Below are 24,598 nucleotides of genomic sequence, written 5' to 3' on the forward strand. Positions count from 1 at the left end.
TTGTTTTTGCTATTTATTTTGCCTTTTTTGTTTTGGAGGATTTGTCAGTTAATTTGTTTTTGTGACTGTGTGGAACCCAGTTCAGCTACTGATTGATTGATTGATTGTGTGACTGTGGAAATGGATAAAAGCCCCCCATCTAAACCATGACTATCATCAGTGCAGGGAAGAAAATAATTTAATTAATTTTTTTATCATCTACAATACTGTCTTATTTATTTAATAGGACAGTACATTGATTATTGCTTTTGTTAGATAATATACTTCATGTTAAATTGCTGTTTTAGGGGTTGCTTTTAAAAGTCTGGAACGGATTAATTCATTTTGCATTACTTTCTATGGGAAAGCACGCCTTGGTTTTGGAACAGACTTCCGGAATGGATTAAGTACTGTACTCTTCTCGGCACCCGCTAAAAGCATTTTTATTTAGGTGAGCCTACCCAGCTATTTAAGGGACGCAGGTGGCGCTGTGGGTTAAAGCCTCAGCGCCTAGGACTTGCCGATCGAAAGGTCGGCGGTTCGAATCCCTGTGGTCCCAGCGCCTGCCAACCTAGCAGTTCGAAAGCACCTCCGGGAGCTAGTAGATAAATAGGGACCGCTTACCAGCGGGAAGGTAAATGGTGTTTCCGTGTGCTGCGCTGGTGCTGGCCAGAGCAGCGATGTCACACTGGCCATGTGACCCGGAAGTGTCTCCGGACAGCGCTGGCCCCTGGCCTCTTGAGTGAGATGGGCGCACAACCCCAGAGTCTGTCAAGACTGGCCCGTACGGGCAGGGGTACCTTTACCTTTACCTTTACCCAGCTATTTAGAAGGTTGTGGCACATTTTAATCTGTTTTTAGTTTAATTATTGATTGTTTTTTTGTTGCTGAAAGTTCTTAATGATTGTTTTATTGTTTTATCAAGCAGTGAAGTTTGTGTATCCACAGCAGTGACCAGAGGAAAAATAACCGCTGGGAGGAGCGCAGAGAGAAGAAATGCCTTGGTACATCTGCAGCAGCACAACCGGACGCCTTCCTCTGCCCCAGCTGCAACAAAACATGTCCCTTCCGCTTCGGTCTCTACAGTCACAGAAGGAAAACTCTCAGGTGTGAGCTGGGAGTGTCTGTCCTTTTTTGTAGCTGGCCAAGAATTACCTGTAATTACCTGTAATTACCAGCTCTACCTCTCCTTTAAATCAGAACCAGTGAAGGCGGTGAAGGTCCTGTGTGAGTGCCTGGAGGCGGTTGCAGGTTGGATGGCGGCTAACAGATTGAGGTTGAATCCTGACAAGACAGAAGTACTGTTTTTGGGGGACAGGAGGCGGGCAGGTGTGGAGGATTCCCTGGTCCTGAATGGGGTAACTGTGCCCCTGAAGGACCAGGTGCGCAGCCTGGGAGTCATTTTGGACTCACAGCTGTCCATGGAGGCGCAGGTTAACTCTGTGTCCAGGGCAGCTGTCTACCAGCTCCACCTGGTACGCAGGCTAAGACCCTACCTCCCCGCGGACTGTCTCGCCAGAGTGGTGCATGCTCTGGTTATCTCACGCTTGGACTACTGCAACGCGCTCTACGTGGGGCTACCTTTGAAGGTGACCCAGAAACTGCAATTAATCCAGAATGCGGCAGCTAGACTGGTGACTGGGAGTGGCCGCCGGGACCACATAACACCGGTTCTGAGAGATCTGCACTGGCTCCCAGTACGTTTCCGAGCACGATTCAAAGTGTTGGTGCTGACCTTTAAAGCCCTAAACGGCCTCGGTCCTGTATACCTGAAGGAGCGTCTCCACCCCCATCGTTCAGCCCGGACACTGAGATCCAGTGCCGAGGGCCTTCTGGCGTTTCCGTCATTGCGAGAAGTGAGGCTACAGGGAACCAGACAGAGGGCCTTCTCGGTAGTGGCGCCTGCCCTGTGGAACGCCCTCCCATCAGATGTCAAAGAGATAAAGAATTACCTGACATTCAGAAAACATCTTAAGGCAGCCCTGTTCAGGGAAGTTTTTAATATGTAATGCTGTACTGTTTTTAACACTGATTGGGAGCCGCCCAGAGTGGCTGGGGAAACTCAGCCAGATGGGCGGGGTATAAATAATAAATTATTATTATTATTATTATTATTACTGTAAAAAGACTCCATATTTGTGCGATGTTTGTGTTTTAGATATTCTGCTGTTGATTTTCTCCTCTGTTTCTTTATAGCTATTGCTGTTATGGGAACCTGTATTTTATTATGGATCTCGCATTATCATTATTGTTGTATTTGTATAACTGTGTTTATGTTGAACGGCTCTTGTGTTATGTATTGATATTTGTGTCCAGTGCTGTAAACACCACCCCTGAGGGCAATTTAATGAACAATTATAAACAATTATGCACCTTTACTCAGGACTAAAGGGATGTGGGTGGCGCTGGGGGTTAAACCACAGAGCCTAGGACTTGCCTATCGTAAGGTTGGCGGTTCGAATCCCTACGACGGGGTGAGCTCCCGTTGCACGGTCCCTGCTCCTGCCAACCTAGCAGTTCGAAAGCACGTCAAAGTGCAAGTAGATAAATAGGTACCGCTCCGGTGGGAAGGTAAACGGTGTTTCTGTGGGCTGCTCTGGTTCGCCAGAAGCGGCTTAGTCATGCTGGCCACATGACCCGGAAGCTGTATGCCGGCTCCCTCGGCGAATAAAGAGATGAGTGCCGCAACCCCAGAGTCGGCCACGACTGGACCTAATGGTCAGGGGTCCCTTTACCTTTTACTCAGGACTAAAGTCTTACTCTTTGCAATGGGGCGGACTCTGAGCAAGAGTAGCGCAGGAATGCAGCCTGGAATTAAACCCCCTTGACCACAAAGGAAATTGCTTCGGAGGAAACCCGCAGAGAATCAGGTGGCTTCTTCAAAGAAGAAAGACCCATTCGTGTAAATTAGTGGCATTTACACCCGACTATATGTACCAGACTACATGTATCCAAATGTATATGGGACGTGGGTGGCGCTGTGGGTAAAACCTCAGCGCCTAGGACTTGCCGATCGCATGGTTGGCAGTTCGAATCCCCGCAGCAGGGTGCGCTCCCATCGTTCGGTCCCAGTGCCTGCCAACCTAGCAGTTCGAAAGCACGTCAAAGTGCAAGTAGATAAATAGGGACGGCTTACCAGCGGGAAGGTAAACGGCGTTCCGTGTGCTGCGCTGGCTTGCCAGATGCAGCTTGTCACGCTGGCCACGTGACCCGGAAGTGTCTGCGAACAGCGCTGGCTCCCGGCCTATAGAGTGAGATGAGTGCACAACCCCAGAGTCTGGCAAGACTGGCCCGTACGGGTAGGGGTACCTTTACCTTTACCTTTATATGTACCAGGTTATCAGGCTGCGAAGCTGAGAAATTTTGTTTGTTTCTAAAATTTATGAAGGCATTTATATGCTGCTTCTTTTCAGCCCTGAAAACCCCAAAGCAGCTCTGCAGTAAAACAATTAAAGTCCAATAAAACAACTGCAAATACAATAAAACCAGGAGCGAGATAAAATCATCATTAAAGGATTAGCAACAGGGGAATCGGCAAGCGCCTGTTACATAGGAATGCAGAAGGCAGCTGATACTGAGGCCGTTGGTCCATGTAGCTCAGTATTGTCTACACTGACGGACAGCAGCTCTCTGGGGTTTCAGGTAGTGGTCTCTCCCAGTGCTAACTGGAGATGCCACAGGCGACTGAAACCAAGACTATCTGCAGCCGCACTAGCACTGTGCTATGGCCCTGTTGTACTCAGGTTCAGCTTGTGAGCATCTAGTCAGCCACCTGTGTGGTGTCATAACACGGATAGAAAAAGAGCAGTGCTGGATCAGGCCAGAGGCCTGTTTTCTCCAGCATCCTGTTTCTCATAAAGGTAAAGGGACCCCTGGTAAAGGTCCAGTCGCAGACGACTCTAGGGTTGCGGTGCTCATCTGGCTTGATTGGCCGAGGGAGCTGGCGTACAGCTTCCGGGTCATGTGGCCAGCATGACTAAGTCACTTCTGGTGAACCAGAGCAGCGCATGGAAATGCCGTTTACCTTCCCGCCGGAGCCGTACCTATTTATCTACTTGCACTTTGACATGCTTTCGAACTGCTTGGTTGGCAGGAGCAGGGACCGAGCAACGGGAGCTCACCCCATCGTGGGGATTTGAATCACTGACCTTCTGATCGGCAAGTCCTAGGCTCTGTGGTTTAACCCACAGCACCACCCGCGTCCCTCCTGTTTCTCATAGCAGAGCCTTGTTATGAAGATTACCCACTCTGGTATCCCACAGCTAATTCTCCCCTGGTCTCCTCGCTGGCCCAAATAGGAGTAAGCCAGCTAGCCCTGGTGATCATCTAATGTTTATTGGATGGATTTCCCCCCTAAATTGATTTTTGAATTCTGAATTTATTGTTATTCGTGTTTTATACTGTATTTTATGCTGTTTTTTGTTGCATCAATTAAGTGTTTTAAATTTGTTGTTAGCCGCCCTGAGCCCGGTTTTCTGAACCGGGAAGGGTGGAGTATAAATAAAATATTATTATTATTATTATTATTATTATTGAGGGTGGGTGTGGCTAGCCAGGTTTTTTTGCCCTGGGTGAAGCCTCCAGAGGGGCGCCATTGAGAGTCCCAGCCTGTGTGTGGGTGTAGTGCTTTTTTTCAAGGATAGGTAAAGGACCCCTGGACGGTTAAGTCCAGTCAGACTTAACTATGGGGTGCGGTGCTCTTCTCACTTTAGGCCGAGGGAGCCGGTGTTTGTCCACAGACAGCTTTCCGGGTCATGTGGCCTGCGTGACTAAACTGCTTCTGGCGCAACATGACACAGTGACGGAATCCAGAGCTCATAGAAACGCTGTTTACCTTCCCGTCAGACCTATTTATCTACTTGCACTGGCATGCTTTTGAACTGCTAGGTTGGCAGGAGCTGCAACAGAGTGACGGAAGCTCACTCCATCATGGGGATTCGAACTGCTGACCCTCTGATCAGCAAGCCCAAGAGGCTCAGTGGTTTTGACAACAGCGCCACTCGCGTCCCACCCACTCAAGGGCACGCAGTACTGGCACCTCTTTTTCGCTGTTGTTAAAAAGTGTGGCACTTACTGAACCAGGGTGAGTCCCAGCCTCCCACTTTTGCCCACCCCTGGCATGTGGCCCTCGGAAGGTTGTCAAAAAAGTAAAATGGCCCTCGAGTAAAAAAAAAGTCCCTCACCCTTGGATGAGATGCTGTTTCCTAGCCAGCATGGCTTTTTTACATTTCAGGTTTCGGTGAGGTTTCTGGCTGTTGGGCTGGAACTTTCAGAGTGTGCCATGTTCGGGGCAGAACACAGGCTTGGACGAAGCCCTGTAGCTCCCGTAGCGCAAGGGCCAGGATGCCAGGGGGAGGTTCTGCAGTAGCGGATGCCAGCAGGGCCTGTGGCTCAGCCGGTTCCAAGGGCCGCGCATCTGTATCCCTCCATCTGCTTCCTTGTCCCTGCCTGCTGTGTGGGATCAGAAGCACTGGCTGTTTGTTGATCAAAGCACTCCAGGAGCTCTAGATGCTGAATCAGGGCTCAGCGGGAAGCGAAAGGCTGGCGCTTTAACCCTGCCTTGCCCAAAGCCTCCTCCAACCTCCGGGGCAGCTCTGGAGATGAACGAATGGGCGATGCTCTTTTGACCTTTCTCGCTGGAGATGGGGGGCCTAGGAGGGAGTGGCTGCAACAGCAAACCTTTGCTCCCCTCAAAGTCCCCAGATCCAAGAGGCGACAGATACGGATCTCGTGAATTTCTGCCACTGCACTGAAATCGGAGACCCGCTTGCAGCGACAGCAAAATCTGCTTCCTGCTGCAAACACAGGGGTCGCCTGGGGTAGAGGGCAGATCCAGCAACTGCTCCAAATGGTGCTCCCCCCATGCCTCGGGGGCTGCTGTTACTCTTGCACAGAGGCAGTGGGGTGTAGTGGTTAGAGCTCCTGGCTGTGACAGGGGAGGGCTGGGTTTGAATCCCCACTCAACCATGAAGCTGGGTGAAATATACTCGGAGTCGAGAGTGGATTTCATCCTCTTTATTCAGCTCATAGTGGTGAGGAGGAGGAATGGAAGTTCCCCCAGAATGTCTGCCTTATGTACATTATTTACACAATGGGCCCCACGTGATTGGCTAATTCCGGGATTCTCCTGTAATCCAATCAGGTTGCGGATACACTTCCACCTGGAGCTGGATTGGGTGGCTCCTGTGGACCAATCAGACTGCTGCATTCTGAATCCTATTGTTCTAGGACCAATCAGACTGCTGCATTTTGGATCCTATTCAACTCAGTACATAACACTGGGTGACCTTGGGCCAGTCATTGTCTCTCAGCCTAACCTACCTCACAGGGTTGTTGTGAGGATCAAATAAGGGGCAGGGGAGACTCATATTCATCACTCGGAGCTCCATAGAAGAAAAGGGGGGCAAATCAATGCACTAAATAAATATATAATATAGTGTTATCAAAATGTTCAAAGCACTTCACACCCACTATCTTGCTTTAACCCTTTCATCCTTCAAGGAAGGTCAGCATCACTCCCTCTGAGCTGCAGATCAGGAGCTGAGGTTGAGGGAATGTGTACTGGCTCCGGCCTGGTGGAACGTTCTGTCTCATGAGACCAAAGCCCTGCAGGATCTGATTTCTTTCCGCAGGGCCTGTAAGACAGAGTTGTTCCGCCTGGCCTTTGGCTTAGAATCAGGTTGATTCCCTTCCCCTCTTTCTTATTTCCTTTCTCCTTCTGTGTTGGAACTCCTATTTGGGGACTTCCCTGGCCCCTGTAGGGCCTGTCTGGATAGTTAGCCTTGGTGAAGACTTGACATTTTCATCCCCCCAAAAGTTTTTGATTTGAGTTTCCATTGAAATGAGGCTGCATTTTAATGTTTTAATGTTGTATTTTAATCTTGTTTTTTAAGTTGTCTTTCAATCAATTGTTTTTATATCTGGTGTTAGCCGCTCTCAGCCCGGTCTTGGCTGGGGAGGGCGGGGTATAAATAAAATAATTATTATTATTATTATTATTATTATTATTATTATTATTATTATTATTTGCCTCATGGCACTATAAGGCATATGTTTACTCAGAAAAAGCCCATCCCACTATGTTCAACGGCGCTTGCTCTCCAATAAGCAGGCTCAGTTTATGCAGTGAAATTGCAATTTGAGCTTCCTCGTTCATGGGTCAGTCGCCTGCATCCACAATCCTATGTATGCTTTATATATATATAAAGGGATTTCAATGGCGCTTACAGTGCTCTTGAACCTTGGTTCCCCCGACACTGTTGGACTCTGACTCCCATCATTCCCACCCATCTTAACCCATGCTTAGGAATGATGGGAGTTGTAGTGCAGTACAGCACCTGAGGCCCCAAGAACAGTGCTCTTATAATACAGTATTTAGGACTGCAACCTTTAGGCTGAGAATTGGTGACTGGCCCCAGGTCACCTGGTGATTTTAAAACTGAAGTGCAAACTAACAGCGGCCACTCAGTGGGGAACCTTTATTCAGCCCAAGGGCAACATTTGCTTCTAGAATCTAGGCAACCTTCTGAGGGTGACATGACAGGTGTGGGCGGGGTCAGAGGCAAAAGTGGGCGGAGCAATAAACATTGGCTTTATAAGGCAGGCTAATTTTGACATGGGTGGCACTGTGGGTTAAACCACAGAGCCTAGGACTTGCCGATCAGAAGGTTGGCAGTTCGAATCCCCACGACGGGGTGAGCTCCCATTACTCAGTCCCAGCTCCTGCCAACCTAGCAGTTCGAAAGCACGTCAAAGTGCAAGTAGATAAATAGGTACCGCTCCGGCGGGAAGGTAAACGGCGTTTCCATGCACTGTTCTGGTTTGCCAGAAGCGGCTTAGTCATGCTGGCCACATGACCCGGAAGCTGTATGCCGGCTCCCTCAGCCAATAAAGCAAGATGAGCGCCACAACCCCAGAGTCGGCCACGACTGGACCTAATGGTCAGGGGTCCCTTTACCTAATTTTGACCCTCTTCCCTCTTCTAGATAAGGCAAGAGGCATTTCAAGGACACATTCCAATCAGGCAAAGTCCTCCTTGTGTGAAGCAGAGCGAGTGAGGGGTGTGGCCCTGGGGAGGCTTCCGAGGGCCAGGCAAAGGCCTGAGGGCCACATTGCCTGAGGTTCCCAAGGCCTTCTTTTGAGATGTGGCGTCCTCCTTCCGGGCCTCTTGCAAATTGGGGCAGAGGGGTGGCTAATGAGTCCTATTGGGTCTCTGTTCTGCAGTGCCCAGGGCTGCCAAGAGCAGATAATCCCATAATCTGCCTAATCCTTTGAGGGTGGAGGGAGGGGAATCCCAGAGGAAGGACAGGCAGATGGGAAAGATGAATGGGGTTGTGGCACTCTTTGCGTTGTTGTGGGAAGTAGGGAAGGAGAGCATACTAGCAGCCCCCAAAGCTTATAGGTTGCGTCACGGAGGTTCTGCCAGGGCATCCTTGGGAAAGGCAAAGTGGGAGAAGGAAGGGATGTGAGGGGCAGGGATTAGTATTTACCGTATTTTTCGCTCTATAACACACACCCAACCATAACTCGCACGTAGTTTTTAGAGGAGGAAAATCCGTAGGCATGCCACCCGTAGGCATTCCCTCCATAACACGCACAGACATTTCCCCTTACTTTCTAGGAGGAAAAAAGTGAGTGTTATGGTGTGAAAAATACGGTATATCTACGTGTGTGTTTGTTGCATACAGTTTCCCAGCACTCCGATTTTTGTCAATCTGCCTGCACTCGAAATACCTCCTGGCAAATAGAAGGGGAAGAAATGGAGGCAGTGAGAGATTTTACTTTCTTGGGCTCCATGATCACTGCAGATGGTAAGAGCAGGCATGAAATTAAAAGATGCCTGCTTCTTGGGAGAAAGGCGATGGCAAACCTAGATAGTGTCTTAAAAAGCAGAGACATCAACTTGCCAACAAAGGTCCATATAGTAAAAGCTATGGTTTTCCCAGTAGTGATGTATGGAAGTGAGAGCTGGACCATAAAGAAGGCTGATTGCCGAGGAATTGATGCTTTTGAATTATGGTGCTGGAGGAGACTCTTGAGAGTCCCATGGACTGCAAGAAGATCAAACCTATCCATTCTGAAGGAAATCAGCCCTGAGTGCTCACTGGAAGGACAGATCGTGAAGCTGAGGCTCCAATACTTTGGCCACCTCCTGAGAAGAGAAAAGACCCTGATGTTGGGAAAGATGGAGGGCAGGAGAAGGGGACGACAGAGGATGAGATGGTTGGACAGTGTTCTCGAAGCTACCAGCATGAGTTTGACCAAACTGCAGGAGGCAGTGGAAGACAGGAGTGCCTGGCGTGCTCTGGTCCAGGGGGTTGGACACGACTAAATGACTAAACAACAACAACAACAAATGGCGCACAGAGAAGTTGCCAGTGAGTTGCGCACAGGCTAAGGGAACTTCACACAAATAGCAGGTAGCTTTACCCGCACGTCACAAACGTGTGCAGAACTGCAGCTCACAACAACTGCAGCAAGAAACAATGCCAGCAGCTTGCACAACAGGCAGGTGTGGAGTCGCACTGTCGCGCAGCCTTGAGACACCAACACCCCAGACCTATGCTGACAGAATAAGGTGACGCTGCGCATTCTCTGAGACATCCCTCCAAGGCACGAGCATGGAAGGGCATGCACAGCCACGAATAACTGGCGCACACACTTCCACAGGCAGATACATCACCGTTAGATTCAGGTAGATGGTGGCTGTTGCTCTTTGGCTGTGAAAATCTGCATCTATTCAATTTTCTTTGTGGACCTGCACTTTTAATTCCGTAAGCACACACTGTTCTGAAGGGTGGTAACTGTGTGTGTGTGTGTGTGTGTGTGTGTGTGTGTGTGAGAGAGAGAGAGAGAGAGAGAGAGAGAGAGAGAGAGAGAGAGAAATAGATAAAATTAAATTGGTGCTGGCACACATCCAGTCACACACATGGAGGTGTTCGCATCGCAACACCTCCACATACCATCGCACAAAGTCTGCCTGAACACACACACACACACACCTTGGCGCCCAGGCATCCATTTACACCCACAATTTTGAACAGAGGTACATCAGTAGTAGTGAATTTTAAAAATTCATTGCATAGCACCTCTTTTAGTCATACTGTGGTACCTCGGGTTACAGACGCTTCAGGTTACAGACCCCGCTAACTCTGAAATAGTATCTCGGGTTAAGAACTTTGCTTCAGGATGAGAACAGAAATCGCGCAGCGGTGGTGTGGCAGCAGCGGGAGGCCCTATTAGCTAAAGTGGTACCTCAGGTTAAGAACAGTTTCAGGTTAAGAATGGGCCTTCAGAACGAATTAAGTTCTTAACCTGAGGTACCACTGTACTAGGACATGAGGACAAAATAACACTAGACTCCATTGAATGTGGCAATCCAAAACAGCGTAAAATCATCAGAGTTTGAGGCTGTATCTTTGCCTTTTACAAGCTACGGTTTGGTGTGCTAGCTGTGGCTGTTCTTGGACAGGGATAAACTGGATGCCCAGGTAACCTCAGTTCACTTTGACCCTGGTGCAGAAGCTCCAACTGGTGCAATATTCTGTGGCTCGACTGTTGATGGGGACAGACTCCTGCTTTCTCATAACTTCAGTGCTGAAAAGCTTGCACTGACTGCTCATATGCTACTGCGCCAGGTTCAAGTTTCTAACTTCAAAGGTTAGAGTACCGCAACATGTTATCTGTGGGGCTGCCTCTAAAGACGGTTTGGAAACTTCAGCTGCTGCAGAATTCGGCAGACAGGTTGCTCACTGGGGCAAGATGGTTTGGGAAGACTGCACTGATCCTGGCTCGACTGCACCGGCTGCCAATTAGTTTCCAGGCCCAATTCAAAGTGCTGGTTTGGACCTATAAAGCCTTAAACAGCTCAGGACTGCAATACCTCCAGGACCGCCTTTCCCCATATGAACCAACCTGGACCCTGCAAGCATCATCTGAGGACCTCCTCCATGAGTGGTCCAGGTGGTGGCAATACAAGAACAAGCCTTTTCGGTGGTGGCTCCCTGTTTGTGGAATGCTCTCCCCAGGGTGGTTCGCCTGGTACCTTCATTCCATATCTTGAGATGTGAGGGAAAAACATTTCTCTTTAACCAGGCCTTTGGCTAATTAAACATTCTATAGCCTTTTAAATGTGTTTATGGGAGGGGAGTTATTGATATGAAGATGATGATGATGTACTCTGTTTTGTATTTTTATGTTGTGGTATTAGAACAAAAGGTGATATAAAAATTTAATAAATAATAATAATAATAATTAGGGACGCGGGTGGCGCTGTGGGTTAAAGCCTCAGCACCTAGGGCTTGCCGATCGAAAGGTCGGTGGTTCGAATCCCCGCGGCGGGGTGCGCTCCCGTTGCTCAGTCCCAGCGCCTGTCAACCTAGCAGTTTGAAAGCACCTCCAGGTGCAAGTAGATAAATAGGGACCGCTTACTGGCGGGAAGGTAAACGGCGTTTCCGTGTGTGGCTCTGGCTCGCCAGAGCAGCGATGTCACACTGGCCACGTGACCCAGAAGTGTCTCCGGACAGCGCTGGCCCCTGGCCTCTTAAGTGAGATGGGCGCACAACCCCAGAGTCTGTCAAGACTGGCCCGTACGGGCAGGGGTACCTTTACCTTTACCTTAATAATAATAATGTCCAGAATACCTCAGGGACCGCCTGATCCCTTCTATCCATGCTCAATCACTTTGGGGGAGTCAGTGTTAGTGGCCCCCCACAGATCAGATGCATGGCCCATATCCAATTTTATTTGCTCCAGCTGATGTCAGAAATGTCTTCTCCCTATTGAACTTCTGGCACTTGCCAAAGACTTTTTTTTTAAAAAAAATCGGCAGGCTTTTTAATTGAATTCTGATTTTATAATTTTATAATTTAATTTAATTTTTAGTTGATTTTTTTAAAAACACATTCTCCTGTGCTCTGCTGAGAGGCGGCTGTGATTAAGCAGTATACAGAGTTTGCTGGAATAAAGAAAAAGCCATCATCCCCAGAGATTTAAAACACACATACAGTACCACACCAACCATCTGGAAGCAGCACAGCCCCATTCAAAATAAAAATAAAAATTATTAACCCGAGAGAAAGAAAGGTTGGAGGAAGTGGCTGGATGGTCTTTCCTAGTGCAGGAACCCCCCCAAAGTGGGCACCATTTCAGAAAAAGCGCAGATAACATCTGCAGAAATGGTGCTGAAAGAAGAGCTCTCGCAAACTTTCCGCTGTTCTGTCATTTGACAGTAAAGCCTACACTAAATAGAACGAGCGCTCCATTTTAAAGCAGGAACTCTCTTACACTTACTGGTGTCCCCCTTAATCCGCATTCACAAGTGTCCAGACTCGAGTTCCAGTTTCCAAGGTGTTCTCAGCGTCACATTGTGTGTGTGTGTGTGTGAACGTACCACCCTTCCCACAAAGACTCCTTTCTGTTTACATTTGCCTTCCTGCGCGCAGTCTCACAACATGGGAAACGTGTCTTCCTGGAAATCGCCCCTCGGAGATAACTCGAGTCTCCACGCCAGATCCACGCTTTGCCTCCCGCGTGAAAGCGCTCACACGACCCCACGCGGGGAGGAGCTTCTTCGGTCGCCTTTCACGCCACCTATGAGCCACCACAACTCTTCGCGCTTCCCACCTCTCCCTCCCTCGCACGCCCGGGCCGCCCTTCGGCAGTTCAGCACCCTGGACAGCTCCCGCCTCCTGCAGGCTGCGCGCTTTGCTGCTGCCGCCGCCGCCGCCGCCGCCGCTTTGACACTTCCCTGGCCACCCGTGGGCCGTGTCCACGGGTGCAATTCGAGGCTGTGGAATTAAGGGGTGTCGCGCGTGTGAGAGAGATGTTGACTCCGCACTTGATCGGGACCACCCCCTTTGTAGCCGTGCGCTACTTCGCTTTCCCCCAAATGTGGGTAAGGCAGTCCCACGCGTGCATTTTTGGGGCGGGTGGGGGAGCCTCCTCCTGATCATTCCTCTGCGCAGGGTCCTGGGCATCTGCCCCAAAGTCCTGCCCGGACAGACCTCCCTCGCCCCCCTTCACTTCACCCCCGAGAAAGAAAGACCCTCCTTCCTTTGCCCATTGATTTAGGGACACAGGCGGGCGCGCAAACACACACACACATTTTCTCATTCTCTCTCCCTCTCTCACAGGCCCCTCCCCGCCTCCATCATCACCATCCTTTTATCCGTCCTCCTCCGGAGAAAGCAGCGACAGCCGCCCAAGCGGGCGGGGGAGGCGGGCTGAGACGGACAGAGCGGCCCCTCCCCTCCCCTCCCATTCCTTTCCCGGCACCGGGCACCCTCCCCCTCCCGCTCTCGGCTTTGCGCGGTCGCTGCTCCGGGTCCCCAGCTGCTGCTCGGGGAGATCCCAGCCACTACCGCCACTACTACCACCACCACCTCTCCCAGCCTTTCCTCCTCACGTCTTGGATCTGTTAGGATCCAGCGCTGGGATCTACCAAGACCGCCGTCCTGCCTACTCACCCCCCCACCAGATCACCAACACGCCCGCGCTGCCAGGCGAGATTGCTTCCTCTCCCAGCTGGGATCTCTCCATCACCAAGAGGGCTGTCCCTCTCTCTCTCCACAACCTCCCGCATCCGCCCGCCCGTGCGTCGGTCTCTCCGCCGCCGCTGCCGCCGGCTCTCTCAGCCTCTGGGATGGCTCAGCCGCCGCTGGGAACCCCTCGCTGACTGGGATCTGGCTTCTCCTCGGATCGCTCGCTCTCCATCACCAAGGGGACTCTGCCCACCTCTCTGCCAGAGAGCCGCCTCTTCGGGCGCCTCCTTCGCCCTCGCCTGGAAAATAGGCTACCGCGGACAGCGCCCCAGGTAAGGATTCAGTTGCTTTTTGGCCTACCGTGGGGGGGGGGAGAGCCGGGGGTGGCGGCAATAGTACTGGTGGTGGTTATGGAGGCAAAAGCTCTTCCCCGATTCTTGCCTATTGTTCCCCCCCTCAAACACCTTCCTCTGCTGGCACTCAGCGCTGTGGCAATCGGGAACAGGTTGTCCTGGGGTAATTGATGGGGAAGGTTGGGCAATGGACTCTAGCAGGGGGCAGAGGGAGAGAGCAGGAGGAGGGCAAGTCTGTTTGTGTGTGTATGTGTGTTGCTTGATGGAGGGGGGAATTTCTGGTCTTCTGGGAAGCTCAGGGCACCAGGCGGCGTTGCTGCCCAGGTGGCCAAGTGCCAGGGCCATCCCCTGTGGGCAGGGCAGCGATTTACAGAGCGGGTGCTTTGTAGCAGGGCTTGGATTTATGCCTGGTGCCAGCCTGCTTGATTTACGCCTGTCCCCAGAGCTAGGCCAGGGAGACAGCTTAATCAGGGGCTCTCACTAGTCCTGTTTCACTTGGCATTTGCAGAGCAGAGGGGGAGGGGGAGCGCAGAGGGGTAAGGAGGAGGCCTGCATCTCTAGGGAGGGCAGCAATGGGGTGACATTAAGGCCTAGCTGGTTCTGATGCGCTCCTCTGCTCCCTCCATCACTCACAACCCTGCTCTACCCTACATTCCTGTCTGGACATGCCTCACCTTCTCCCTCCCTGTGTACTTGGAGGGTGCTAGCCACCCACACAGTGTGTTGGCCAAATGAGTTATTACTCCCTATGAACCCAGAGAAATCTTTTCTTCTTCTTTTTTTTAAAAAAACCCTTGGCTCGAGCAATTTGTTGTAGCGGTCTTTTACTATCAGTTATTTATTTATTGCATCCATATCCCACCTTTCCTCCAAAGGGGCTCAAGGTTGGTGTACGTGGTTTGCTCCCTCCCCATTTCCCCCTCCCACAACAACCCTGTGAGGTAGACCGGGTGGAGAGACTGTGACTGGCCCAAGGTCGCTCAGGGAGTTCCATGCACGGCTGAGCGGGGATTTGAACCCAAGTCCTAGTTCTGACACTCTAACCATTACACCGCACTGGCTCTCTCTGTTGCTGCCATTATTCATCGCATCATTGCAGGGGGTTGGACTAGATGACCCTTGTGGCCCCTTCCGACTAGGATTCTAGGACAGGCTGGATGGTCGTCTGCTATGGATGCTTTAGATGAGATCCCTGTGTTGCCAGGGGGGTTGGACTAGATGACCCTTGGGGTCCCTTCTAACTACAGTTCTATGATTCCCTGAGGGTAGAGTAGACAATTCTGCCACTAGGGCCCTTTGCCTTGCAGCAGAGCCGTCAAATCTGGAAAAAGAGGGAGTTTATGTCTGCAAGGGGGTCAGCAGAGGTTGCTAACCTGTGGCCGTCCCAATGTTATTTGGATTCCCATCATCCCTGACCATTGGCTATGTTGACTGGGGCTGTAGGGAGTTGGAGTCCTACGGCATCTTGAAGGCCACCCCTGATATCTTAGGGCAGGAGGTGGACCAGATGGTCTTCATCTCACCCTTGACTCCTGTGCTTCTTCTTCCCACAACCACGTTCTTCCTTGTGCTAAGAGCTTCCCCACACACCCCTTCAAAACTGCACGTCCGCGTTCGCACGCACACACTCCTCCCTTGAGTCACTGTGGCCAAGAGTTTTCCCCTAGATCTTGCCTGTGTTTAGGAAACCATGGCTATTGTACATCTTAGCCCTCCAGGCAGCTGCAAGCATGCTTCTGGGCACTGACTCTAGAGGCTGCTCAGCAGAGCTGAGCAAGCATTCACTCAGGGGTGGCTGAATCTCACATCGAAGTGTCACATGAAGACAAATGGCCCGCACTTCAGGGCAGGTTGCAAGCACAATGGAGGCTGTGGATGGCAAACGAGGGGTCAATGCCAACCTGGGATAGGTGGGTACCGACCGATAGCACCAGACCAGGTACACTGAATGGAGATTAAATTCAAAGGAGTTTTGTTGCGCAGATTTTGGACGGCATAAACTTTCACGGACTAGAGTCCACTTTGCTAGGTACATGAAGCATATTATGAGTGTGGAATGTCTCTGTGGATTTATTTGTGTGCGTCTACAATTTGAGGACAGCACTCCAGGCATTTGAAGAGGTGAGCTCTCACGCATGGACGTGTGTGCCGCAGCAACTAGGTTTTTTTTTAAGGTGCCAAAAAACCCTTCCTTGCCTTTGCTTGTAACAAGACTAGCATGGTTGCCTTCAAAATGCATATCTCCTTTGGGATGTTTGGCTATGCAGGTATGACTCACTAGTTTCCCCACTGGGTTGAGCTTTAATCTGAAAAGTGTTAAAGCGTATGAGACTTGAGCCAGGAAACCCCTCGCTCAAAGGTCACCTCAGCCGTGAGCTCGCTAAACTGGTCTTTCAGTCTTAAATCCCTGAGTCTGTAATATGGGGATAATACTAATCACGTTTGCCCACCAAACTAGCCAAGACAACATCATTGTTGCTATTTTTATTAGTAAGCAACCTCAAAAAAATCATTTGATGAGGTGGATCTCTCCCCCTGTCCCATATTAGTTAGTAATTTAAGTTAGTAATTTATCACCTTTAAAGGGAAAAAAAGGGAAAAAAGCTTCTCAATGTAAAATGCAATTAATCATAAGCCCCTTGCATAGCATGCAGGCCAGGTGTTACCTAGTAACTTATTACTGTTAGCTTTGTGTGTATAAGTAGGGACAATATCTTGTTTCTAAGTCTGTGTTGTGGTGGCATGGATTATTTGGGGTTAGAAAGCATGCAAATTACATGAATAAAAATTATTTTTAAAAAACCCTCCAGATCTGAAGCGCTAGGTTAAATGCAAAAGATTCTCATCCCTGCCTGCCTCCCAGGACAGCTCTTACGAGGATAAATGCGTCGAGGACTGTAAAGCACTTTGCACGCAGAAAAGTGGGACAGCAGCCTGATTAATATTAATGGCTGAATGAACCAAGGTGGCAGAAGTAACGGAGAAGCTCTTTGATTGCATTTATTTGTTTCCTGGCAAAGTGCTGATTCCTCCGGTCTCTAAATAGATTCCGGGAGCGGATGTTTCCCAGGGCTCAGCCCTGATCACTTCTGTCTCTTGGGGCTTCAAGGGTAAGGAACTGTCAGTGGCCAGGATGGCGCTGTGGAGAAGGGGAAGGAGGAGGAGGAGGAGGAGGGCGAGGACACCGCTCTGAGCTTCCTTCCAGCAGTGCCTAAACTGGGCAGCTGGAGATTTGCTGAGAGAGCTTCCCTCCAGCAGCGTCTGGCTGAAACCTTTGGTGGCGTTTCGCGCCCTGGCTTCAGGAGCCGCGGTGCCTTCGTCAAGCGTTTCCCACGGAGCGTTGCCCTGCGCATGGAGTGCTGCGGGACCCAAGAAGGTGCCGGAAGGGAAGCAGCAGAGGTGCAGCTCGGAGGAGCCTGTTGTGAGGCTTGTCTGTGTGCCCAGGCCCTGTGGCAGAGTGCGTAGCTAGGCAACCGGCTTAGCTGTTGTTGTCAGCTTTTATTAATGCCTGGGTTAATTACCCCGCTGGGGTCAGGAGACAGAGCACCTGTGGGGGAGAAGGCCCCTCTGACAGCTTTGTGCATCCTGCGTGCGTGCGTGCACACGCACACAAAGACACAAACACACACATAGCAGTTCTCCGCAACTCTGACAATTCCAACATGTAAACCGCTCTCTAATATCAGTCAGGCCTACCTCAGGCCCAACAATGGAAGAAGGGCCCATTCTCTCAGTTACTTGTTGTCAGGCAAATGTTCCCATGAGTTTACGCCGCAAGGTCAGCAAACTTTTTCAACAGGGGGCTGGTCCACTGTCCCTCAGACCTTGTGGGGGGCCGGACTATATTTTGGAAAAAGAATGAATTCCTATGCCCTACAAATAACCCAGAGATGCATTTTACATAAAAGCACACATTCTCCTCATGTAAAAACACGCTGATTCCCGGACCGTCCGCGGGCCGGATTTAGAAGGTGATTGGGCCGGATCCGGCCCCCGGGCCTTAGTTTGCCTACTCATGGTTTACGGTGTGAGCCACGGTCCTCCCCTGAGGTTGCTCCGGCTACCTGGTATCCAGAGACGTACTGCCCAGTTCTCTCTTTTAGAGGAATTTGAGCCCAGACGCCATAGTCACATCTTGTGGCAGTGAGTTCCATCAGTTCATTTTGTGTTGTGTGGATAAATGTTGTTGTTTGTTTGTTTTGGTCTGTCCTGAATTGACTACCAGTTCTAAGGATAAGAAGGAGGAAGAAAAAAGGTTCTCTTTCTTCCCGCTCTCTCCTCACAGGGCAGAATTTTATAACCCCATTATTATATCCCACATGCCACACACAGACACGTGACAAGATTTTTTTGGGAGGATGGGTCCTCCTCTTCCTCAGCTTCTGAGATTTCTCCCTATGTTCCACAACTTTCCTCTCCTCACCTCTTGTTCTGTACTATTCCAGTTCCAGCCCATAAAAGATATATGAATTCAGGCACCTCCATGTCTAGAACTCACACTGGTAGTCATGGACAATATCATAGTTTGATCCCAATATAATGTACTCTTTTGAACGCAGCTCTGTAATTGAAATGTGTGGCACAAAGTTGCTTTTCTTCTTCTTGTTGTTGTTAGACAATTATAATATTATATAATACCATTGTTGTTGTTATCACCTTATAACATTTTTGAGTTTTAAAACTGGCCCTACTTTACAGGTTTGTTGTAATGAATAGCGAAATAATGTAAGTGAAATGTATGCTGCATAGACACCATACATCTGAAGCACATTCTTCCCCTCCCAAGAATTCTGAGAACTTTAGTTTACCCCTCAGGGTGCTATAATTCCCAGCACCTTTAATAAGCTACAGTTCCTAGAAGTCTTTGGAGGAAGCTACGTGCTTCAAATGTGCTACAAATGTATGGTTTATATGCAGAGTATGCTTCACTTACATTATTTCAGTATTTGTTACAACAAACTTGTAAGGTAGGCCAGTACTATCACTGAACTGTATTTGGTGGTGTTTGGGCAGAAGCTGAGGGATGCTGGTCGTCATAAGATAATACAGTGAATTCATGGCAGAGGTGAAGTTTGAGTAAATCATACTGGAGAAATATTGGCCTTGCACTGAAAAATATGAAGAATGGAAATGTGCTTTACTGGATTTTAAAGCTACAGCTACACTGTCAAAACATATTTAGTTTTCCCTCCCTTTATATCATTTGACTTTTTATTGATTCCACTTAGGCGCAACAAGTGAATATTGTTACCTCGCAATAATAGCAATGCTTAGATTTGTGCAAATAAGTCATGATAACATTTCGATTCTAAAGTTTTATGTTGCTGCATAGACTGTTTTGGGCTGGAGCCGTGTTCCAGCCTGGAATTCTTGCTTCTGAAGGGATCCTTATGGATCTTTTTGCCCAACTCCAAAAATCTGTTTCACAAGTCAACATGTGGAGATTCTCAGGCAGTTGTGTGAAAGCCCTTGCTGTGTGTGAGAGTTTGTGTGTATCTCACAAAACACTGGCATTAAGAAAAGGATTGAACAGGACATCTTCCATTGCCTCCTTAAAGGAGACACTGGGAACCATGGTTAGAAGAAAGCCAACAACTGTTTGTAGGGACATGGGAGATTGCTTTATAAAAGCAGGCACAGGGAACCATGGTTAGAAGAAAATCAACAGCTGTGTGTAGGGACATGGGAGATTGCTTTATAAAAGTAGCACAGGGAACCATGGTTAGAGGAAAATCAACAGCTGTGTGTAGGGACATGGGAGATTGCTTTATAAAAGCAGACACAGGGAACCATGGTTAGAAGAAAATCAACAGCTGTGTGTAGGCGTTACAACAATTTCAGACTATTGGTCCATCCAACTACTGTTGACACCGATTGGCAGGTTTCTGACAAGATAAGTTTCCCCAGCCTTACCTAGAACTGCTAGGGCTTGAACCTGGGATCAAAGCATGTGCTCAACCACTGAGCTACAGCCCACCATAGCCTCACATTCCCATCTTCCTAAAACAGGTTGGAATGACGAAAGGGGACTGGAGTGTGGTCACCCTGACATTGTGAACTAATGATCATTAGTCAGGGCACATTCAACACACTTAGACCTTAGGTAGGGGTGACCCAGGTAGATCTCTCAAGAGCTGACTTCTCCTGCATGAATCTACCTGAATATTAAGTCCTTGGAGGCCATTCTCTGATTTCCCCAACTTTCAGAAGTTAAGCTGGTGGAGACTGGGAATAGGCTTGCCTCTGTTGTGGGTTGTTCTCCGACTGCTCTCAGTACCTCCACACCACACCTAAGTGGGCACATTTACTTTTACCAGTTGCATAAATCAGGGATAGGAACCTTTCTCAGCCCAGGGGCCACATTCCCTCCCACACAAGCTTCCCAGGGGCCATATGCCAGTGGTGGGCGGGGCCAAAGTGGGCAGAGCAATGGCTGCACATTTGACCTTTGTGCCCTGGAGAAGTTTCTACAATCCCTTTCTGTCCTTCAGACAAGCAAGAAGCACTACCAGAATTCGAGTTCGCACCCCAGCCAGGCAAAAATGCTCAAGGTGCGAGGCAAGGCTAGTGAGCGGTGTGGCCAAAGAAGGAGGGGATGGCCTGTGAAGATGTCAAGGGCCAGAAAGAGAGGCCTGGAGGGCCACAGAGGTGGTTTTAGGGTAGTGACCAGTGTGGTTGCGCCGGGCACCGTGCTGTGGAAAGGAGCTCCAAATTTCAGCGTTGCAAAGGGCACTGCTGAAATTTGAGAGCCTAAGAAGAAGAAGAAGAAGAGTTTGGATTTGATATCCCGCTTTATCACCACCCGAAGGAGTCTCAAAGCAGCTAACCATCTCCTTTCCCTTCCTCCCCCATAACAAACACTCTGTGAGGTGAGTGGGGCTGAGAGACTTCAGAGAAGTGTGACTGGCCCAAGGTCACCCAGCAGCTGCATGTGGAGGAGCGGAGACGCGAACCCGGTTCACCAGATTACAAGACTACCGCTCTTAACCACTACACCACACTGGCTCTCCTAAGGTCTACCACTGAGGGCTGCATGTGGCCCCGGGCCCTGAGCTCCTCCACCACAAAATTAGGAGGACAGTGGGACAGGTAGTAACACCAGCAAGGAGGAACAGCTAGGTCAGGCGCTTTCTGGGGTGTTGGCCGGGGTAGGTGCCCACCAGCAGTGACCCCTGGTTCTTGCCTGGCACTCTCCTTCCTTGGCAGTGAGTCAGATACCTTTTCTGTTCCTGATGAAGACATTTCCAGCCGAAACCTTTCTGACCCTTTGTATTTTGTTCTGCGTCGTTTTCCTTTTGTTCTGCTGATCTTTGTCGCCACACCACAGCCCTTGCTGTAGTAATAACCGCAGCAGGAGTTTGCCCGATGTTAAAGAGCATTTGGCCACCCTGCCCCTTGCTGGGGCTCATTTCATGTGTGTGGCAGATCGTACCATAGAGGTTGCTTCCTTGCCTCAAAGAAAGGGAAACAAGTGGCTACATTTCAGGTTGCAGGAAAGTTCTGAATATCGTTTTGAACAGTCGTCCGGTTGGTGTTGCGGAAGATTTCAGACATAAAGGAAGACAGGAGAGAATAAAAATGGAGGAAGGCTGCAGACGTGATGAATTGTTTATCTGTCAGAGGCATAGAGGGCCTAGGAACAGGGCTCACCACGAAGTCCACCCTGACAATTTTTAACATAGCCTTGATTATATAGTTGTAAGGGTGTGTGTGCACAGTGAAGAGCGCTCCAGAGTTCTGTAGGAGCTAAAACGTAAAATTATTGATCTACCAACAACAGCCTGCAACTTGCCACTGTAATCAGCCTCCTTAACAGACAATTGGAAGGTAGCCTACATAACATCAATTTTTAACAGCATAGCAAGGGCAAAGCTAGAAAATTACAAGCCTGTCAACTTAATGCCTTTCCCTGGGTAAACTGGTGAAAGGCATTCTTTAAGCTAGAATTAGAGATGAACAAGCCTTGCTGATGAAGGATCAGTATGGCTTTTGGAAAAGGAAGGCCAGCCTCACCAACCTTTTAGCATTTGCTGCAAATGTCAGTATGGATGTAGGCAGCAGTGATCAAGGAGACAAGAGGTACCTTGGTTTCCCTCACAATTGTTTGTGATGAGGTCCCTCCCCCAAATGCTCATGAGTGAATTCAATGGTCATAGGACAAGAGCCAGACCCTCCATTTGTGTATGCTTGTTATTTGTTATCCTGTTGTTGTTTTTCATTCGGAAGCCAGAAGTGACTTGGAAAGTAATTTAGAACAAGCATCCGCCAACGAACCATAATAAAGCAAGGCAATAAAATTGACAGCGGCAGTAAAATGAATACAATCACAGCAGCAGGAAGGTTCTAGAGGCAACAAAATGTTGAGTAAAAATCAGTGCAAGTAAGTGTAAAGCTAGTCATATTGAGGCAAATCTGTGTGTGTGTGTGTGTGTGTGTGTGTGAGAGAGAGAGAGAGAGAGAGAGAGAGAGAGACTTGGCAGTGACTGACTGACCATGACCCTCAGTAAACATGAACAAGGCAAATTCCATGCTTAGGAAAGAACCTGGGATAGCTCAGTTGAGACTCTTAATCTCAGTGTTGTAAATTCAAGCCCCATGTTGGGCAAAATATTCCTGGACTAGTTGACCCATTTGGATCCTTCCAACTCTACAATTCTATGATACTATAACTGTGAAGATAAGGGACGCAGGTGGCGCTGTGGGTCAAACCACAGAGCCTAGGACTTGCTGATCAGAAGGTCAGCAGTTTGAATCCCCGCAACGGGGTGAGCTCCCATTGTTTGGTCCCAGCTCCTGCCAACCTAGCAGTTCGAAAGCATGTCAAAGTGCAAGTAGATAAATAGGTACCACTCCGGCGGGAAGGTAAACGGTGTTTCCGCACGCTGTTCTGGTTCGCCAGAAACGGCTCAGTCATGCTGGCCACATGACCCGGAAGCTGTACGCCGGCTCCCTCGGCCAATAAAGCGAGATGAGCGCCGCAATCCCAGAGTCAGCCATGACTGAACCTAATAGTCAGGGGTCCCTTTACCTTTACCTATAACTGTGAAGGCGCGTTTTACATAAATCCATTATGGGCTTGCATTTGGAAAGACCTGTACCATTCTGGTCACCCCTATCTCAGTAAAATAAAATAAAATGATTTGTTGTTGTTGTTGTTTACCTGCCCTTCAGGCTAAGATCCCAGGACAGATTACAATGTTAACATATACAGAGCTGGAAAAGATGCAGAATAACATGATCAAAATGACCAAGGGGCTACAGACTCTTCCCTGCAAATGTCTGGAGCTTTTTGGTTTAGACAATAAAATATGGCTTGGGGGTGGAGGAGGGTGTGATACAATGGGAAACGATAAAATAGTGGGGAAGGTGGATGGTCATATTTTCCTCTCCTCTTTCGTAACTGCCTGAGACCTTGGGGAACCGTTGCTGCAGCTCAGAGGAGACGCACTCAGCTCCATGAATCAGTGGCCTGACTCACTCGAAGGCAGCTTCACGGGGGTCAGATCATTCGGTTACCTTTTAAAACTTGCTCCAGTAACGCTTTCGCACACCCAACGAAGCTGTGAGGAGAATAATAAGAGGATGAACGCTGCTTTGCTCCTTCAGTAAAAAGAAAAGAAAAAAGAACCCAAAAAACGTATAGCGTCGTGTTTCCTAGCATGGGAAACAGGGTTTCTTTTAAGGCAGGTGAGTCCTTCAAAGGCCCTTGGCCAACCAGCATGGTCAATAGCCAAGGAGGAGGATGGGAACTGTGGCCCAGCAACATCTAGAGCAGCGGTTCTCTACCTGTGGGTCCTCAGATGTTGCTGGACTACAACTCCCATCATCCCTGAGCTCTGGCCTTGCTAGCTAGGGGTGATGGGAGTTGTAGTCCAACAACATCTGGGGAACCACAGGCTGAGAAAGGCTGATCTAGAGAGTCCCACTGGTTTCTGCATCTTGGCTTTAAAGCCATGCTGTGCTCCCGTTGAGCGTCAAAATCAGGCGATGGCGCCAGACCTGGATGAGCTATCCCAGAATGCAATGGTGTGGTTTTCTGCCAGTGCTGTTGTGGAACCCCAGAACTGCTTTTCACAGCAGGAGCAAAGGGCATCGCCCGCCTGCCAGAGTGGTATTTGAAAGGGCAGTGAGCTTGGGGTGAGTTGAAGGACAGCTCTGGCGTGGGGCACCATCCTTTGTTGAGCAGACTAGGCTCTTTTTTAATAGTAATTTTTATTGATTTTAACATATAAATTATAAAATGTACCACAAAACGTATCACTTATACAATCTTTTTAGACTTCCATCAGCACCTCTGGTAATCCACCGTTTTGTCCACTTCTTATACATTTCTTAACTTTATATTGCCTTTAAATCTCTTAACAAATTATCCTTCCCCTTATCTATTTTTGCAATACTTCCAATAATACTCCTCACAGAACATCTTGCAAACCTGCAAACATCATCTGATCTTCACAAATACTTTTCAAATAATCCGTAAATTTACTCCAGTCTTCCGTGAATTTCTGGTCCCACTTGTTTCGAATTCTTCCTGTTAGTTTATCTAATTCTGCATAGTCCATTAACTTCATCCTCCATTCTTCAATCGTCGGTAATTCTTTTTGCTTCCATTTTTGGGCCAATAATGTTCTTGCTGCTGTTATTGCACATAAAAAGAACTTGCATTCTTTTCTATTTATATCACTCCCAACCATACCCAGTAAAAATGCTTCTGGTTTCTTTATAAATGTATATTTCAACATTTTTTTTCAACTCATTATATATCATCTCCCAGAAGCATTTCAC

The 24,598-nt window shown here is 49.0% G+C and overlaps 1 protein-coding gene across 1 annotated transcript in view; it reads left to right on the plus strand.

Moving 5' to 3' along the window:
* The first annotated feature begins 13,279 nt into the window (after positions 1-13,279).
* Positions 13,280-24,598, plus strand: part of GABBR1 (gamma-aminobutyric acid type B receptor subunit 1) — a 164,917-nt gene continuing 153,598 nt past the window's right edge. The window contains exon 1 of the mRNA XM_081901508.1: positions 13,280-13,792. The gene's annotated coding sequence lies outside the window, so the exon portion shown is untranslated. The remainder of the gene's footprint in view (positions 13,793-24,598) is intronic.

Source organism: Podarcis melisellensis (genome assembly GCF_964234715.1).
Source record: "Podarcis melisellensis genome assembly, chromosome: 2".
Lineage (NCBI taxonomy): Eukaryota > Metazoa > Chordata > Lepidosauria > Squamata > Lacertidae > Podarcis > Podarcis melisellensis.